We start from the raw sequence: 20,897 nt of genomic DNA, 5'->3' as shown, positions 1-20,897 counted from the left end.
TGGGTCTTGGCAGTCAAGTGAGAAGCTCCGATAAAAGGGGTGGTTTTGGCCTATGCATTATGCTAATAGAGATTTATCTTTGGTTCATAAGATCTATTGTATCATTGAGTAGAATTTCTTGGGTGTGAAGTACTCTATGAAGAAATTTTTCCATCACCTAACATTCATGTTCCATGTGGATCATTCTGCCTCGGTATACTTGATGAAATAACAAAATATGGTTGGATGGTTGACCACTAGGTAGATTCTACTTCTTAAGGAATTAGAGTTTTAGGTGGTGCACCAACCAAGAGTCTAGAATATTATGGCAAATTTTCTTTCCTTGTTTGTGAGAGTGGATTTTAGAGCCATATTTTGGAGCGGAAAAGAGTTGGGAGGCTGTCAAAGACCAATTTTAGAGCGAAAAAGAGCATGAGAGGCTGTCAAAGACCAATTTTTCATGCAAGATGAAATGATTGTGGATCGTTGAGCTGGAGTTTTACTAGATGGAGTGAATTCTAATGTTTCATGATGCATGTTATATAGGATTCATTGTTGTTTGAAATTAGAAGGGTCTAGTAGCATGAGAAAGCTCCGTACCTAGCCCTAAGAAACGAAGCAACCGCGTATTAGAAGAAAGCATGGAAAGAATTGTCTTTGCATTTTCATGATGCTGATTGTTAATGAATAAATTTGTTTGAGTACAGTGGTCATACACGATTGCATTGCACGCACCATATGGTATCATATCTTGGATGCATAGCACTTGTTTGTATGGGCGATGGCCTACATTCAGAGTGTGAGGTATCCTAAGCCGTAGGGCTAGATATTTGGTTCCTTGAAGTTTATTTAGTGAGGATCATTTATTATCTCTTGGATTGATCAATCAAAGAGTGGTGTTTGTTTTGAATATGTTCTATGTTCACGATGCATCTTGGGGCCAATCCACGAGAGGTGTAGGATAGCCATAGTGGAGCCGCGGTGATCAACCGAGGGGTGCCCCCTTTGTGTGTACTTACATGGTATATAGCACCAACATGCTTAGGGACTCCCTTTGAGGAGTATGGAAAAGAATATTCATTGGACTACAAAATTTTACAAATGCAAAGTCTTAGATGCTCCTGGCCATGAGGTTATGTGGGGTGGTTTGAGGTGAGTATAGTAGAAGTGCGACTAGTGTCATAGAGTTAGTGTCAAGTCCGTTTTAGGTCCCGAAAGGTGGTGCGTTTGTTGGGAGCTACTAATAAGTGGCGGTTTTCGAATCTTAGTCAATAGGGACCAGTTCATTAGTGTATGCCAAAAGGTAGTGAGATAGATCCAAAAAAATCTCAAGCCAAGCTTTAGAAGCAAGAAAGAGCTAAACGGGCTAGACAGCGGGCCGAAATTATTAGAAGATATTCTTTGCAAAGGAGTGGTCCAATATCCCTACAAGGGTGAGGTCTTAGTAACCCTAGTTCAACGCATAGTTTGTTATGAGGAGGAAGCTAGTACTTCCCCCCTTCCAATCAGTTGGTCCACTTCGAGTGGAGTAATAGTTCTGATCATTCAAACTCCTTTAGCAAATTTGGTTATTACTATGGCCCAACCCATTGTAATCCCAACAGGAACATCGAACTTGCCAACCTTAGGGTTTTCTTTACCCATTTTAATGGATTAGCAGAGAAAGATGTAGAACTTCATATCAATAAATCTCAAAAGTTAATGTTTAATTGTTGATTAAGATGAAGGACACTTGATGATGCTCTTTAATATGACTATGAAAGGACGAGTTGTAGTATGGTTTCACAATAGCTTATTTGCAGCCTTTCGAAGAGAGTTGCCCCTGAAAGGGGAGGGGCTATGAGTCCGCCACACACTCCAAAAAAGAGGTACATAGCTTTCTATCATTGATGGGATATTATTAGAGATTTATCAATGCAAATTTGCCAATAACCTGATTCACTTAGTGTAGGGTCTGAGGAGCGCTTATCCTTTGTTGGGCTTATGCTTTAGTAGAGTAATGTTAGGACCAAGGGTTTGTTTTAGTAGTACGCTGCTGAATGGTAGTGAAATGGATTATCTCATAAGGCTAAGAGGACCATTTCAGTTAGGTTCTAATGTTTTATTTCTTAAGGCCAAGAGGGCCATATGCCTGTTTGGTGTGGGTGCATTTAATGGTTTTCTGTTTTAGTGATTGTATCAGACAGGTTTGACGAAGTGCCTGGAGGGAGCCTTTGTTGTGCGGAGCTTCTTGTGGCCACTCCAAGTGGTGTCGTCACACCTTTTGAGTTTTTTCCGTAAGCTAATAGTGTTATATGTGTATGTGGGGATTATTGTCTTCTTGTTTGTTGAGGACTAGCAATCAAGGCATGAAGTCCTAGGGTTAGGTTAGATATATCTGAGGGAGGTTGGAGTAGTTGTCTGCCTCCTGTGTCTCAAGACATTTTCATGCATTGAAAGTCCTATTTTTAGAAGACACTCCTGGTGACCATGTCCTTCCTTCCTGCTGTTAGGCAGTTGTTCTAGGAATCTGTGCTAGTGTGAGGCAATTGGAAAATTCTACTAGAGTAAAAAGAAGAGGAAAATTTGAATATACTTGAATGATAAAAACTATACAGAGGTGTGTAAAGAGGGGTTCTAACCCCTAAAATAGAAAAAAAAGAACGAAAATATTAAAGCAGTTGATTATCGCCTTGCAAAGGCCTAGTAGGTTCCTAGGGACGACTCACACTCGGGGCCAATGCCTTGTCTTCCTAGGGGTAGTAGCTAACCAAAATAAAGAAATAAGGAAGGTTGGAGCAAAAATAAAAGTGAGCGGAAAAGAAAAGGATTAAGTGCTGCCTTATGAGAGCTTGATAGGTTCTTGGGTACTAAGTCTTGATGACCTGAGGCCAATACCCTGTTCTCCTTGGGTCACTCTACGCTAAACTCCCTCCTTTTTACACGCCCAAGTATGGAAACCATGAAAGGAAAGTGTGTCAAAAGAAATTATATGATGACCAAGCTATAGGAGTCCTAACATGGTAGTAGTTCCTAGTCTCGTTGTCCTGAGCTAAGAAGATAGTTCTAGGATGACCTCTTTGATAGTTCTTTTTGCTAGTTTGTGTTGGAGTGGTTGGTTAATGACTCACTCTGGAATTCTATCAGATTATGCTACGCCTATCCCTTGAGGATTTTCATGCCTTGATTTTGTCAAGGGGTAGGGTGAGAGTTATTCTTGTGCTTTGTTGAGTATATTTGTTATGGCAATTTGATGATTTTCATGGCTATTCTTTTGTGCAGATTAGTTTGTGGAACTCGACAGGCTGAGTTGCCCTATCCCGTGGTGGTCGCCAATGAGGCCGATTTTAGAACCATATTTTGAAGCGAAAAAGAGCTTGGGAGGACATCAAAGACTAATTTTTCATGCAAAATGAAATGGTTGCAAATTGATGAGATGGAGTTTTCCTAGACGGAGCTCGATGCCCAGAACCCAATGCAAGTCTCGGTTCGTCGATCGGAGTCCGTTTGACCCCCCATTTAATCCCTACAAGGTTTTGTATTATGAAGCAACTATGTGATCCGGAAGCCAGAAGATATATGATGGTGGCCAAATTTATAGATTTTGATGTTGTGAAGCTAGCCATTCAGACGGATCTCAAATTCAAGCTCATTTGCTCCGGCAAAATAAAATAAACCATTTAGGCCAAAGTGTGAACAAAGAAAATTGAACTAGTTTTCTTAAAAAGTTTTTTTCGGCACTCCCAAATTGCCAAATTTTAATCATTTTTTCATCTAAAAAATCAAGAGGAGGCAAGAAGGGCATGAGGTCTCTGATTTCTTTGCCATCCACCACCGCATAAATGAACAAAAATGATGCATTGAGTAAAATATATGATTTTAGTATTTCTCTCTCCTCTCTCCTCCCTCATCTTGTGGTTTGTTCTCATGGATCAATGTAAAAGAGAAGGGAGTGGACTAAGATGGACAATTTTGATCGTGTGACGATGCGGGAGTGAAAAGACACGTGAATTGAGATTGGATGGATCGTTAGCGGCTGTAAAAGAGTGTCAACGGGCCTCCAATTTCGAAAAACACACATCATAATGTGTGATTTTATGAGCAAGTCATCGATTTCATTGTTTTATGATTAATTTTGGTTGGAAATGGTTGGAAATGCTTTTATTTGATTGCCAATACTTAGATTTATAAGCCATGTTGAAGAAATCAGAAAAAATTAGTTGTATAATAATTTTATGCTAAACACGCAAAACCCAAGACTATGCTGTTTAAGGAGAAATATGCGGTTTTTGGGTTTTTGTCGTGCGTATGCTATTCTTATGGGTTGAAAAATTCCAAGAAAATCATTTTCAGTAAGATCAATCAATATAAACCAAAAAGTCAGTAAATACCAGTAATTTTCTATAAATAAATAGGAGAAAATAAGAAAAAAGAAAAACCAATAAGTTTTTCACATCCGAAAAATAAGAAAAAATAAGATTTATGTTTATGAATGTATGGTAGAGTTGAAGCATGATATTTAGCCTTAGTTCAGCCTTATCTCTTTGTTAAAGTGGGTTTTTTTATCACTTTCGTAAAAGAAAAATACATGAAAAATATGCCTTAAACCTACTAATGAATGCATAACTCTAAACAGTAGTAAGGAGAAGGGGGTTGTTGAGTGTTTAAAGTACATTGAATTCCGATGTTTCATGATGCATGTCATATAGGGTTTGTTGTTGTTTAAAATTAGAAGGATCTAGTAGCACGAGAAAGCTCGATACTAGTCCTAAGCAATGAAGCAATCGCTTGTTAGAAGAAAGCATGGAAAGAATTGTCTTTGCATATTCATGATACTGATTGTTAATAAATAAATTTGTTTGAGTACAGTGGTCATACATGACTACATGGCACGCACCATATGGTATCATATCCTGGATGTATAGCACTTGTTTGTATGAATGATGGCCTATGTTGAGAGTGTGAGATACCCTAAGCAGTAGGGCTAAATATTCGATTCCTTGGGGCTTATTTAGTGAGGATCATTTTATTATCTCTTGGATCGATCAATCAAAAGAGTGGAGTTTGTTTTAAATGTGTTCTATGTTCATAGCACATCTTGGGGTCAATCCTTGAGGTGTAGGAGAGCCGTAGTGGAGTTGCGGTGGTCAACCAAGGGGTGCTCCCTTTGTGTGGTGTAGAACACGAACACATTTAGGGACTCCCTCTGAGGAGTGTGGGGAAGAATATTCATTGGACTACAAAATTATACAAACACAAAGTCTTAGATTCTTTTGGCTGCAAGGCCGTGTCGGGTGGTTTGAGATGAGTAGTAGAGGCTTGATTAGTGCCATAGAGCCAATGTTGAGCTTGTTTTAGGTCCTGACAGTTCGACAATAGAGAGATTGTAGGTGGGATTGATGATGATTTTCTTGATACTCACTTATTTGCAACTTCTATTTTTATCGATCATGATTCTTCTCTCTCCCACTCCACCTTGGTCTTGGTATGATGAAATGTTAGCTTTCTTTAGTAGTACTGATGAAGTTCATTACCATCCACCAATGGATCAATGGAAGCAATTTTCTTTGTAAAATTAGTGCTTCAAAGTAAGTTTGGGCTAGCTATATCACAACACTCTATTAGGAGTTTTTCAATTGATAATTTTTCCCATGAAACAATAAGTTGTACTTGGGGAAACTCATCAAGGCTTGTCAAGAGGGCATTTTTCTCTTTGTGTTACTATTTGAAAGATTTAGCAAGCCATTTTGTGGTGGTATGACGATGTATAGTTGGGTTTGGTGCGATTCACATTAGAGGTTGGGTCAACCTCATGCTAGCGATCAATAATCTTAGTATCCTATTCTCCCTTTAGATCCATTTTAGAAATGGAGATTGAATTTTATGGTTCCATTTAAGTCAACTACTACTTGAACCCAAAATAAGTATATCTTGATAGCTATGAACGTCTACACGAAATGAATAGAATCTTGAACCTTGAATGATAATTCAGCTCTCTTAGTGGAAAATTGTTTGTTTATAGACATTATCACCTAGTATACCTACTTATAAAGTTGGTTAGTGATTGGGGGAGGTCATTTCATACATGATATCATCAAGTATTTCACTCTTTTTTCATGGTTCTTCATAAGAAATCTTCATCTTATTCCATAGGCCAATGGCCTAGTTGAGTCCACCAACAAGACCCTTTGTAAGACTCTAATGGAGTTGGTGGACACCATCGAAAAATCTAGGATACTAAACGTCCTTTAATACTCTTGGCCTATTGCACTTCCTTCAAAGTTGCTATTGGTTTGACTTGATATAAGTTATTCTCGTTTAAGTTAGATTAGTGTGTGTATAACCTCCAGACGCTCTTCGCCACAAGGCTGTGGGTATCCTGGTTGATCATAGAGGCCAAGCTAAAGCCTTAGAGCTAATGTCAGGCCCATTTTTAGTCCTGACAATGACTAATCCATCAAACTTTGTTGGATAAATCTAAAGATACATCCGAGCTAGCTCCTAGTCTTTTGTATCCTAACACCAATCATCTAGTCATGCATATTCTTATGACTCCCTAATATATTTTAAGCCTCTAATGCCTTGCTTATATGTTGGATCAAGGTTAAAACACTATCAAAATAGCTTTTAACTAAGGCACACAACGCATCTGCATTCCTTCATTTCCAAACTCATAGAAGATCTGTATTTGGAGGAATCATAACACTCAAATTTGATGGGTCAAGATTGGGATGCGGTTCTGGGTTAGTCCCTAACATCGTCTCTAAAAGCTCATAAGAATTAAGGATAGTTGTAATTTTAAACTTTCACAAAGTGTGGTTTGTACCATCTAACTTGCCTTAATTGAAGGTTAGTGGATGAATCCTCAACATTTGAATTGTCGATACAGTACCACCACCACCTGATACACCAACATTGCTACATGTCTAATAGATGATATTTCTCCTCTTGTTGAAACCCTTGCCTTTCACATACTCTTTAATGCTTAGAGCCACTAAGACTCCAATACCATGTGAAAATTACATGGTGTAGCAGAGTAAATAGGATCTAAGCAAGGAATAGAGAATATATAGGAAATATGAGAAGAACATAAACTACTTTAATTTTGAATCAACTCATACAAAGATGAATTTGTCCACCCGTGTGGTTCCACCATGAGGCTTAGATGGCAATCTAGATAGATGATAGTCGAAGATCTTAAGGGTACTAGAAGAACTTTGACTCAATGAAGGAGAGATTGACGATGAATTTGGAGTATAGCCTGGGAGGGTAGTTTAGTCGGCTTGTCCAACCATATTATGAACCATCTCTAGTTGGCCAAGGAATATTGCCTTTATCATTGAGTTGGGGTGCTACACCTAGACCCTCATATGGAGGGCTACTAACCCCCTTCCCTTGAGACCCCCCCAATAATACACCATGATAATGTTGAAGCCAAAAACCATCTATTGTGTGAGGAAAAAATGGCCTCAGAGATCTATCAAGTAGAAGGCATTAAGGCTAGAACTATAGAAAACCCAAAATGGTCCACTCCAATGAAACTTGAGTTTTCCAAGAAGTTTACCCATGTGGGTATTGAAGGCTAGAACAACTTTCCCTTGCTTGAAAAGGCCCTTCTTAGAGGACCAATTAGCTTGATATTTCTGACAAAGCTATAGCTTGGACAAGAAGTAAGCACTCCACACTCGATATGAAACCAAGTGCTATGCAATCCAATAGTTGATACTCCTTTAATACCATGTATATGGGATGCAATGCAAAGGTGAATGCCTACTAATACATAAATAATTTACTCAATTAAATTAGCAATTTGGATGTGCACAACCAATTATTTCATGGTTTTCATACTACTAGCATATTTACTTTATTGCATAGGGGACAACATCAAGCATACTCGAACTATTGAACTATTGAACTTTTAAAATAAATGTGTCCTATATGTAAAGTGCATTATAAAAATTAGATTTCAGCCTATATTTAGCACTCACGATCCCCTCCCCTCCCTACCATTTAATGTTATACTTACTATGGTAGGTGTAGAGAATGTTTTCATGTCATTTTTAAAAAAAGTAATACATCACGCGCTATAACATGAAAATGGAGATAAGTTGAGGCTAAACCTCATGCCTTAGGCCCACCATACATTCACTAATGCATTTATACTTTTTTGACACAAAATCTATTTTTTCTATATAAAACCTATTTTTCTTGATTTTTCTATGATTTATTTTAAATAAATTGCTATATTTCTCTGATTTTTTTGAGTTAACAAATTAAGTCACATTCTAATCCATCTTGAAATTTAATTTTACCTCACATGAACACAATTTGATTACTCAAAATGCCAAGAACACCATTTTTCCTTTAAAAGTACACTTTTCGAGTTTTCAAAAATTAATAACTCATGATTATGAGCATGAATTCTAAATTTTATGACACATAGCCCTCAAACATATTGAAACCAAGTATCAAACAATTTTTTGTTGCACGTGAATGAGAATTGCATCATAAATTGTCAAAAAGGATTTGAATTTTCATTGAAAAAGGGCTCAATGCTTTTTCTTGGGTTTCGAGTTAATATTTGCATTTTCATGGAGTAACCAAACCTGTCATTGATCCTCAAACCATGGCCACCATCATTCCTCAACATCCACATGATCCCGTCACAATCAGACAACTGGTTTTCATTCCAGTCTCTTTCCATTTACTTGCACATGAACCACCTTCAAGAGGAGAGAGAGAGAGAGGAGAGAGAAAAATTGATTTTTGTTCTTCCTCTTCACTCCATCATTTCCCTCGTGAAAATAGGTAATGTAAAGTAAAAAATTTGTGGAGTAGGCTTGTATGATTAGATTGATTGGGTGCTTTTAGCCCCACAACCCCCTTCATCCACAAATCATCAAGTTGTTGGGCCTCTAAGGGTCCCAAGGGTTATGCCCTTTCAAATCTTCCAAGTCCCTTTACACTATGGGTGCCCGATATTTCACTTCTTCCATGTCAGGTTACTGTTTCCAAATATTTCTGCATGTCCGTCTTGAAGTCTCAAATTGCTTAGTACTTATCTTGCTTCAATTCGGTACTCGAAAAAATAATGAAAAAATTGCAACCACTGTGAAGTTAAACTTCCAATAGTAATTTGAATTCTCATCTTTCATGACCACTTAAAATTGTCGAATCCACATCCTTCTCTTCCTTCAACCTTTGAATTCTGCCTTAAATTTCTTGTCATTTGGCACTTGTCCGACATTTCCCAGGTGTTTAAATTCGGCTCTCATTGGTGACCATGTGATAGGGCAACTTAGCCCATCGTATTTGCAAACTAATCTACACATAAAGAAACTATAAAGAGCATCAAGCAGCTTTTAAGAAGAATATATAACAAAACACAAACATAGCTCTCACCCTACCTCTTGACCAAACTAAGGCATGAAGATCCACAAGGGATAGTCCAAGTGTACCCCGATTCCATTTTCAAAAATTTATGTGTGTCCATCTTGAAGTCCCGAACTTCTTGGGACTTGCTGCTTCAATACGGTACTGAAAAAAGTATGAAAATTTTGCAACCATTGTGAAGTTCGGCTTCCACTAGTAATTGAAATTTCCGTCTTTCATAGCCACTTAAAAGTATCGGATGATCCACGTCCTCCGCTTCCTTCAAGCTTTGAATTCCTCCTTAAATTCTCTTCATTTGGCACATGTCTTCAATGCTCAAATTCTGCTCTCAGTAACTCCCCTAAACACTTAGATGAGACCCCAAGCTTTGATGTTTGTGGAATTTAGTACACTACAAATGGAGGAGAATTTGTAGCTTAAAGCCCGAGAAGATAACAGTAGTGGAGATGCTACATTCTCCACCATTGTGAACGTCAAAGATGGTTTCTATACCAACAGTGACAAAATAAGAAAGGTGGTAAGAAAAAGTTTCAAGAAGAGTGCTTCTACTTCAATAAGAAAGGATATGCAATTGCAGATTGTCATGTCAAGAAGGCAGATGAAAACGATGGCACCATGAAGATTAAAGAGAAGAAGATAGCCAATACAACTAAAGTAGAGTTGGAGTTATTGATGGCGATCATTTAGAAATTTTATTCCTTAGTGTAAGAAATATCCACCATTGGCTCATGGGTGTTGGATATTGGCGCCTCCCGATCACATGACCAACAAGAAAGGTCTATATAGTTCTATCAAACCCTTGTAATTATCTATCACTGTAATGGTTGGGAATGATACAAAATGCCCTACTAAGGACACATATACTATTTTCTTTATTGTTGCAAATGGTGAACTCAAATGTGTTGTATGCTCTATAGATTAAGAGAAACTTGTTATCAATTGATTCTATAATTGATCCTGGTGACGAGGAGAGGTTCATCAAGATAGGTTTAGAAATTATCGACAGTGTTGGCAAAGTTAAGCAAAGGAGAAAGAAGGAACAAGCTGTATGAGCTAAGTGCTTTTATAGCCATTGCTAGTATGGGCACAAGTAAAATTTGGCATGAAAGATTTTCTCACATTGGTTTTGTAGTATTAAATGAGATGCATAAACAAGGTATGGTTGCTAGCCTACTTGCAATAACTAAAATGAAGGAACCATATGGAGCGTGTATGATGTGTAAGCAACAAAGAAAGGTATTTCTACAAGAAAGCAAGAACAAAGCAAAGGATCCTCTAGAGTTGGTGCATGCTAACTTATGTAGTAAAATGCCTATGCAAGCCTTGGGGGGATCTTATTATTTTATATTGATTGTTGTTGAGACTATAGTAGGAAGATGTGGGTGTACTTCCTTTGTGATAAGACTCAAGCTTTTGGTAAGTTTAAAAAATGGCTAAAACATGTTAAGAATAAAATAGGGCAAAGTGTGAAGAAGTTTAGAACAAATGGCTGTGGTAAGTTCAACTCAAAGGGATTTGAAGAAATTTGCAAGAGCAAAGGGATTAAACATCAATGGGCAATGCCTCATACACCTCAGTAAAATGGCATTGTTGAATATAAAAATTGCACCATTGTGAAAAGCACAAAGTACATGCTTAAGAGCAAGGGATTGCCTAACCGATTTTGGGCAAAAGCTATAAGTACTATAATCTATATTCTTAATCAAAGTTACACAAAGCATCTAAAGGGAAAAAATCCTCATGAGGCATGTTCTAGAGTAAAAAACCATTTTTCTCACACTTTAAAACTTTTGGATGTGATATTATGCACATTTTCCAAAGGATAAAAGCAACGAGTTAAAATAAAAAAGCACGAAATGGTTCCTAAACAAGAGGCAAATAAGATCATAGCGAGTAATGATGTAGTGTTCAAGGAGTAGCTACATATAGAGGAGGAGGAGAATACAAGATCTTCCTCTTCATCATCCAATGAAAAAGTAGTTCGCTATAAACTTGTCCTAAGAGTTGTCCCTACTCTAAAAGGAAGAGGAAGTATCATCTTTGAATGATGAGAAGAAAGCTCACCAGCCTACAATCATGCCACCAAAAAAGCCATTTCCGCCGCAATGGGTGAAGTAACTATGTAATTGCAGTAATCTTATGCCTACCATTGTTGAGGAAAAGGCAAATGAACCAAGGAGATCTCAGAGCATGGAGGAGTAAAGAAAGGATTCTACTCACATAGTCAATATGGCCTTGATGACTGAGATTATGAGAGAAGTAAAGGAGTCAGTAGACTTGGAAAAAGTAATAGTTGATCTACCATGGACAGCAGCTATGCAAGCCGAGTACGACGGCATAATGAAGAATGATAGTTGGGAACTAGTGGATTGCGGCCAGAAAAGAGGAAGACTATTAGCACCAAGTGAGTTTAGAAGTTAAAGTATGAGGCTGATTGAAGCTTAGAAAAGTACAAAGCTAGATTAGTTGAATAGAGATTTTCATAGATTGAAGGATTTGATTTCCAAGAATCATTTGCTCCAACTTCTTGAATGACCACTATTCTCACATTGCTTGCAATTGCCGCTCATAAGAAGTGTCCAGTTTACCAAATGGATGTTAAATAAATATTATTGAATGGTGACCTTAAGGAGGTGGTGTATGTGGCTCAGCCAGAGGGGTTTGAGGCCCCCATACTGAGAATAAATTTTATAAGCTAAAGAAGGCATTGAGAGCATGGTACCGATGGATAGATAAATTCTTTTTAGACTTGAATATCAAAATATATGCTTTGGATTCTAACTTGTATATTTATAGGGATGGTGAAAAGTCCATAGTGATTGTCTTATATGTGGATGGCCTTCTTACTATTAGATATGCTCAATGCTCGACCCTCATAAGGTGCTACCAATGATCCATGGTACTCAAAGTTGTAAGGCCCCCATTATAAGGAGAAGCCATATGTGAGCCTGTCCTGACTTGTATGTCAGATGAGGTCTATGTGACCGGATGGCAAAAAGGTGACCATTGTGAGTCTAATCTTTGGGTTAGACGGAGTAATTAAGTTGGTAGCAACTTGAGGCACATTGCATCAAGTTGCGGGGTAAGGGAGTTGTCAGGGGCCCTAGCCAATGGTAAAGGAAATACTCCCTAGCCAACTAGTGGAGCTGCACATGGAAGGTCAACAAACACGTGCATATGGAAGGTCAACAGACATGTGCACATGGAAAGTCAACAGACATAGGTGTATATGGAAGATCATCCATCATGACCCTCTTCACAAGCTATAAAAGCTAAATCCCTTCACAGCCATCTATCATCTATCTTTCACCTAGTTAAAGTTATTCTAGCTAGCCTTAAGCTCTTCACCTATCTTCTGTCTAGATCGCCATCTAAGCTTCGTAGTGGAAGCGTGCGGGTGGACAAAGCCATCTTTGTATTAGTTGTTTGGAGCTAAAGAATTTTTTTAATTCTCCTCTTATCTATTATGTACTCTCTATCTCTTTCTCAGATTCTGTTCGCTACGCCGTGTAAAGAAGAAGACTGGATAACTTTGCTTAAGGCAGCCACTAGCAAGTTTCATGTAGAGGGTGTCCAAAATGGAAAGGCTTAGACCCACTAACAATAACTATTTGTCCAGTCAAACTGAAATTGCTCTCCTTTGGCAAAATGTCTCTAGGATGCTTGGTTCAAGTACAAGAGTCTGTTAATCCCCTCTTCCCATCCCAACCTCACCCTACCCTGGAGTTCCAAAGACTCCATTTGGTTCAGCTTCTTTCAGGGAGCCATTCCAGATAATCAGATTAACTTAGCCCACAAGCTCTTCAAGAAAGGCATTAGAAGTTGGAGGGACATTTGGGATTTAGCCCTAAAAAGGTGGATGACTGGAACACAACTAAAACATAAATTCAAATTAAAAAGACAGGAACTGGAATTGAAAACTGAAAGGGTACTCTTGTGGGACCTAATATGTCTGCAATGAGTAATCTTAATCACCACTTCAATTATAGGGGAATCTGTTTTATGGGGGAAAAACCTCTTCTGCCCCTTCCAGACCTATTAGAAAGCAATGCTCCTCTTTGTTTTAAACTAAATAACAGATGGCATATTAATTGGTCATTAGTACAGTGGAATTACAGGTTCGGTAACATTTGGGCTCCCTCAATCCAACCAAAGATGTCTTGTCTAATGTGGCTCGTTACTCTCAAAAGCCTTTGGACTAATGAGAGAGCACTCAAAGTTGGCCTAGGGAATGGACTTTGCCTAAGGTGTGGCTAACAGGTAGAATCAATCCCTCACATATTCCTTAACTGCCCTAAAAATTCTAACATCTAGTGTTTCATGTAGGTCCTTGTCATCAAGTATCACCCCACTAAACTCACTTGGAAGGAGATATTACTGGGGGAAATATATGGACTCCCTCCCCCAATATAGAATTGGATTAGAAGTTATTACTTGTGGAACATATGGATAAGCAGAAACAAGAAAACGTTTGAAAATACTGATTTGGATCCTATCCATGGTTTTAAATCTGATCTTTGCTTTCAGGTTGAGAAAGATGCAGAAATAATTCTCAAGCAGCATGAAGACAATATGAAGGAGGGACTAGGGAAAGCATTTTCCACTGTGGATGTGGCAGCCATACTGCTGGACATCAAGAAGAAGGCTGAATAATAATAATGTAGATACGAATCTTAGGATAAACATCTCGACATCTGATGCTTAAGTTCAGACCTATTATGGACTAGATGTTTTGTAATGTTGTTATTATGTACTCTCAAGTCAAGGTAGCTTCCCTGTCTTGAAGCAACACTCCCTTAAACAGCTGTAAACCTTTTTGATATATTTTAATACAACTTTAAAGCTTCCATTAAAAAAAAAAAAGAAATTACTTCTCTCCTCTCTTCCAAGCTCTCTTCCAAGTGTTGAGGAGCCGCCTTTGGCCATGCCAATCATGAAGTGGAGGTCACTTCATCTATTGTTGAGGCCAGGTAGCAAATGCAGCCCTACCACAATAGCAAATGCAGCTGCCATAGGGCAGCTGCCCCACAAGAAGGAACGATGGATATTCCCACGGCTGCAAGTGTTCCTATAGAAGGTATTGCTACAGCCGGAGTAGTGTCTGCAACTCATGGTGTTGCTAATATCGGGATTACACCCATGGTGAGGGTAGAGAAGCAAATTTCCTCTCGTGATCCTACTCCCTTGGACCCTCAGCCCTGCCGCGCCCTTTGGCTATTTCTTAACCGTCTATTGCTCCCATAGGGTCTGACTCTGTGGTGGGTAAAATGGGTTTGAAAACCTGACTAGCTCTTTGTCAAGGTGCAAAGCACCAGCACCATGATTCTCCCTCTCAGTTGTTTGAAGTCCCAGCTGGTACCTCTTTGGGTACTTCTCTGGCTTCTGCAATGATCATTGCCTATCTAACTCCTCCTTCTAGTCCATATGCAACATTTCCTAAGGATTTCAGTGTGGAAGCCACCCAGTGTTGCTTGGCGTATCTAGTGGAAGACCTAAAACGTCAAGGGACAGTGCAGCAGGAGCTAAAGGCCACACGATAGCAACTAGCAGTTGCTCCGCATGAAAATGCTAATCTTTGGGAGCAGATGTGCCAACAATAGGCGAACTCTAAGAAAAAAGGTAGCATCTCCCGGGTGGCTAGTCCGCACAACTGGATTTTGAAGATCAAGTCCGGGACAACCTGCATCTTGTGCAAGTTGAGGCCACCATGCTACAGGCAGAGTTGGCAGGTCAGGAGGATGAGAACAATTCCCTTCTTCTTCTCCCAGAGCAATTGGAGGAGCTGAAGCTTGTTGTTGAAAGAGCTTTGTGATGCCTAGGAGCATTCTGTAAGGCATTTCCGTGGTGCCTTGTAGGATTCCTATGCATAATTTCCTCTTCTCCCTGCCAATGATGAGGATCCCGATCCCAGTACCTAGTCTCAATGCGAACCTCTTCTCCCATCAGGTTTGACAGTTCCTCTAGACCAGGCTCCAGCTTCTATGCATGTGGTTTCCTCCCTCTTCCTACTAAGTCCGGATCTGTAGGTTCTGCTACTACTGCGGCTCGGAAAGATTTCATTCTTGCGAAACATGTTTTATTGGCAAATGCAGTACCTCGTCGCAATAGTCTGCCGATCCAAACCCATCCTCCCATATAGGCTATCTTTTTATTGATGATAAGTCCAAGGGTAAGTAGTTGATGTAAGAGAAGCCTACCCTTAGTGATGAGGAGGACTATCCTACCCATCTTGCACTGCCTGAACCCTTTTGTAGTGGTTTCTGGAGGCAGTTCAACATTCTGGTGCTCAAGCTACTATGCGAGCATTGCCAAGCTTTGGAGTAGCAGAATGCAGATCTATGAGAGCGGTCTAGGTCTTGGAGCAGGATGCCCTTCGCTGTGACACTGATTTTGGAGCAGAGATTGAAGCATATCTTGAAGCTGTAACTTGTGGGATATGCTTGCTATTGAGATGTAGACTGCCCTCTTGGCTTTTTGTCCTTCGGTTTCATCTGATCTAGTCCCAGTCTCTCCCCATTGATCACAGTGGTGAGCCACCCAGGAAACTATCAAGAAGATCGCTCGGAAGGCTCTAAAGAAGACCAAGCAGGGCTTGAAGGATTCGAAGCCTTCATTTGATGGTGAAACCAAGGATTTAACTTCTCTGCATGGGCATGCGGATTTTAAGCAGCAATTGGGTAGACTAGCAGGAATCCGGTTAAACTAAAGCAGAGGCTTTTGCAACCCAGTGCCTTTTATGCATTAATTCTATGGAGCAGCAATATAATAAAATTCTTCAGTGTGTAAACCGTATGGATCATCTCCTAGAAATCATTCCGTTGATACATAGAGGCTTTGGCATTGGAGCGCATCTTTTACAACATTCATGAGCCGCCTCTCTGATATTGGACTGATCTGTGGATGCAACATAGTTACCTCAACTATCATCCCTTCCCACCCTTTTTGGCTAACCTTCCTGGTCCACTTCCAGTTCGGAATTGGCCTCCTATTGTTGTTCAGGCTGATGCAGATCATCCTCTGCTAATTCTCGCTTTGGGTCCTGCTCCACCGCATCCTCCGACTCCGGCTCGAGTTCTTGCTCCTGGTCTTGTGGTACCTGATCCTAGTTTACTAGCTCTGCATGAACTTGCTCTGAACGATTCCGACGACTCACAAGTGTTGGTGTGAATGCATCTTCATGCCTCGAGAATCGTATGGACACATGTAACCTTTCATATCATGCACACTGGAAGTTATATAAAGATGTAACCAGTGCAATAAAAATATCATCTCTCTTTCGCCATCTATCTTTGTCTTCTCTCTTTTATTCATGGCTGTGTTAAATTCTCTCCGTCCTCCAGGGCCCTCTGATTCCCACATGGTATTAGAGCAGGGCGATCCTGCTGCCTGCGATGATGATGATGCAATTATCAACGATTCATGATGATGGCGACCATGTTGCTGCTGATGGTGCCGTTTTTATTGGTGCTGTTCATGCCTCTAATTCTCATGATGATCCTGATGCGGTGACTCACTTTGCGGATGGAGATGCTGATTGTTCCCATGCAAATCTTCCTTCTCCTACTCAATCTTTCCTCAAAAGTTGCTTTGGTGCATGTGGATGTTGATTGAAAGCTTCATCCTGCCAACATCAATCACATCAAATCTCCTTTTGGCACCCTTTACTTTGCCTGCCCCGACTGGCCTGTATGACTACGTAACTAATCAGTATGTGGAAGATGGTGATTTTTTTAATAGTAGTGATAATGTTACTGCTTCTGATGTTGGTGTTGCTGATTCCATGCATGCGCCTAATCTAGACGTTCATTCTGGTGATGACTTTTGTGACTATGTTGAAGCCACTAACCAGGCTGCCCATATTTATAATCTTCTTGGAGATTTTTATGATCATGATGGATATTTTGCTGCTTCGGGCGATGCTGATCTCATTGAGAATATTCTTCAAATCCCTGATCATGTTGCTACTTCTGCTGACGCAATTACTACCCACCCACCTCATTCTGCTGGAAACAGAGATCATAATACTCAACAGAAAGAGGTAACGTTCAGTCATGTAATTCCTGCCATCAACACTAATATTTCAAGCATGCCTCAAAAGGCTGCAGAAGCAGCCATTCCTGCAGCAATAAAAGAGGTTGGTCCTCTTACACAAGAAAATTCAAAAGGTTCAATCCCCTCTTCCTCTTTGGAAACTTTAAAGGGTTCAATTCCCTCTCTAAAGATAGCAAAGTCACAAAGTTCTACCCCCTTACTGGAAATTCCGTGGGCAACTGTCGCACAACTAATTTGGCATCCATTGGGGCATCATCACTTAGATTCAGTTGGTTCTTATGAGGTCATGATTTCAGATTCAGTTCTTTCTTTGGATTCTGATCGCGTGGATCTCGAGTTTTTTCTAAGTTTGGCGCAGAGGGAGCAACAACAGAATGATCTTATTTCAACAATTATTCAATATCTTGCCATGATTCATATTTTCAGTGATGGACATATACTTTTCCTAATCAATATCATGAAAATTCTTCCCTTCAACTTGAGGGGGGAAGTATTGAATGTAGCTCAAATAGAACAAGTTAAAGTGAAGAATTTTATTGGAGTATCTTGGAATGTTAACAGTGCAAGTCATGAATGACAAGTGGAAGCAAAAGTGAAGAAAAAATATTCTCTTTGCATCTACTTCTTTAACCAACTCCAATTTGATCCAGGATGATACTTGTAAAGTCATAGCCACTCATATAAAGCTATAGACTAAGTTTTCATTTCTACACTTTTGCTTCTTGGTAGACAAAAAAAGAGAGAGCACAATTTCAATCCCATATAGGCACAATGTCAATGCATTGTAATAAAATCATCATGTCTTCTCTCGGCATTCAGCTGCTCGAGAATCGTATGGATGCATGTAACCTTTCATATCATGCACACTAGAAGTTGTATAAAGATGTAACCAATGCAATAAAAATATTCTCTCTCTTTTGCCATCTATCTATGTCTTCTCTCTTTTATTCATGGTTGTGTTAAATTCTCTCTGTCCTCCAAGGCCCTCTGATTCCCACAACAAGAAGACCTAACCTCAGTGGGTTGGAGTCCACAATGTGTGCCATGTGTTGGGTGACGAATGCCAAACGGTTAGAACGTATGGTCGCAACAAGTGGTCATGTCTTGTAGTTGTGTCTATTTGGATCTATGATTGGCAATGCAGCTTTGATCGCAAGATGTATTAATTGTTGTATCATTATTGCTTAGATGTACTGTGGTCCATGTATTCTCAATGTTGATCAATGGCAATAGCAAGGATGCCATTTCTTCTATCTATTCTATCTTCCAATACTTCATGGTTGTTCACTATGATACATAATATTCTATCTCCTATGTTTTGGTGCTCTTTATTTTGTGTCAATACGGATATAACATACAATAGTATTTTTGTGTTGATATCTTTACTTGACTACAATAAGAATGAACAACAAGGGTCACAAATGAACCCAGCCAAAAAGGCAAGAAACAAACTAAAACTTGTGATAAAGCCTTTAAGAACCACAAACCTTATCATGACATACTTGGCTAGTCAAGAGCCTAGCAAAATGCAAGTGCATGCACTTGTGGAGTAGCGTCACCCCCACAAGGGGGATAAAATGAGAGAAAAGAACTATAGGAGAGCTCACACAATCACGATAAAAACCTAGCATCAGACATCACAAAACCTTGAGGATCTAGTCTCCACACAAGCTAACCATTAATGCATTGACATAAAGAGACATGAGGTAGAAAAAACACTAGGAACACACAACCTAACATAGTATCCAAACCATATTGAGAAGAGAAAACCACACATAGGCAAGACACAAAAGAGAAACTAGAACTTATCATGCCGCACTAGCCATCAAGGCCAACCAAGGGAGCATACTGACGTGTATTGATGACCACACTATTCCAACCAATTTAATGGAGAAGTACCTTCCTTGAGAAAGAGCAATTGCATCATCCATCCCCTTACTTGACTTTGTCAACCTCATTGAAGCTCTAATTGACTAATAAGATCCCCATACAATCTAAGGAAAGCTCTAACATCAGGAACTTAGGACTTGACCCCACCAACTTCCCATTAGATATCCAATTGTGCATATCTACTTTCCACAAATCAAGGCCAATGCACCACCAATATGGGAGGAGAACCAACGTTAAACTACAATGGGCTCCCAATGCCTTATTGCTTGCTCAAGGTTACTACATTGGAAGTAGATGGATATGGACTTCCAAGTTTCAATGACCATCTACTACTATTGGAACTACTAAGACACCCTCTACCATGACCCAAATGTCCTTGTGTCATCATTAACCACCTCGACTATAATATATTCCTAGTTCCTAATGTCACCACCACTAACATTAATGGTGGCCAATAAAATGATCTAAGCCAAAATCTCTTATGAGGTACCACCTAGTAAGTCACCGATATAACTTGTTACAGCTTTTGCTTTTGATATCTCGTCACATCTTGGGGTCCTTAGCCTATCATTGGGAAATAACTAACTTGTGTATCACATGTGCATCTCATATTTGGTCATTTGATTAAAAATGTAGTCAAGTACTAAGCAAAGCATCAAAATTACATGACTTGATGATAATTAAACCCTGAAACTAGCCTTCCTCCTCAAATACAGTGGGTAAATAATGTGATTGAGCACCGCTTACAGTAAGATTTAAATACACAAATCTAGAAATACACACTTTAGCACTTAATCTTGGACAATGGACACCTTGTTGGCCCAAAAAGCCTATTGCCCCTCATGGTATTTCTTTAACTTATATTGCTAAAGGTTGAAGTACAATTAGATCTAAAATTTCATGTCCTCAAGAGACACACACACACACACACACACACACACACACACACACTCTCTCTCTCTCTCTCTCTCTCTCTCTCTCTCTCTCTCTCTCTCTCTCTCTCTCTCTCTCTCTCTCTCTCTCTCTCTCTCTCTCTCTCTCTCTCTCTCATCCCCATCCATGCACCTACCTTGCTAATGCATGGAATTACATTGTCTTAGCAATGAAGATCCATGGATTCGTGTTCAAACTCGTGAGCAAGGACATTACACAATATTGTTTATAAATCTTAGTTTAATGAAATGCAAGGTAGCCTCATGTATATGTAATGGCCAACCAATACATGAAAGATTGCTAACACAATCGACTCTTTTGTTAGCATTGCCTTTAGATAATGCTAAGTGATTTGGTGAAACTTGCAAAATCATGCCATAAAAATATTCACATCTAGTCAATTGAAGTTTTTAATTAGTAAATTCTATTTGTAGTTACACAAACACACATAGTAAATTATTTGACACATGTGAGAAGCATATGATTCATGCTCATGTGTGTGTGTGTGTGTGTAGAAATTATACTAATTACTATGAACATAAAATATAAGAGAAAGAGAGCTATATGTACATCAAAGAGATTGAATAGACCACCACATGCCAAGAAGACAAATTATCCAATGAGGCCTACATATTGTATGGTGCTATGGTGCTAAACTGCAAATGTAGGAG

The sequence above is a fragment of the Lygodium microphyllum genome, chromosome 13, assembly GCF_053477565.2.
Source record: "Lygodium microphyllum isolate KBCC chromosome 13, Lygodium_microphyllum_v1.1.10, whole genome shotgun sequence".
Lineage (NCBI taxonomy): Eukaryota > Viridiplantae > Streptophyta > Polypodiopsida > Schizaeales > Lygodiaceae > Lygodium > Lygodium microphyllum.
The sequence above is the reverse complement of the archived record's forward strand: the minus strand, read 5'-3'. Positions refer to the sequence as shown.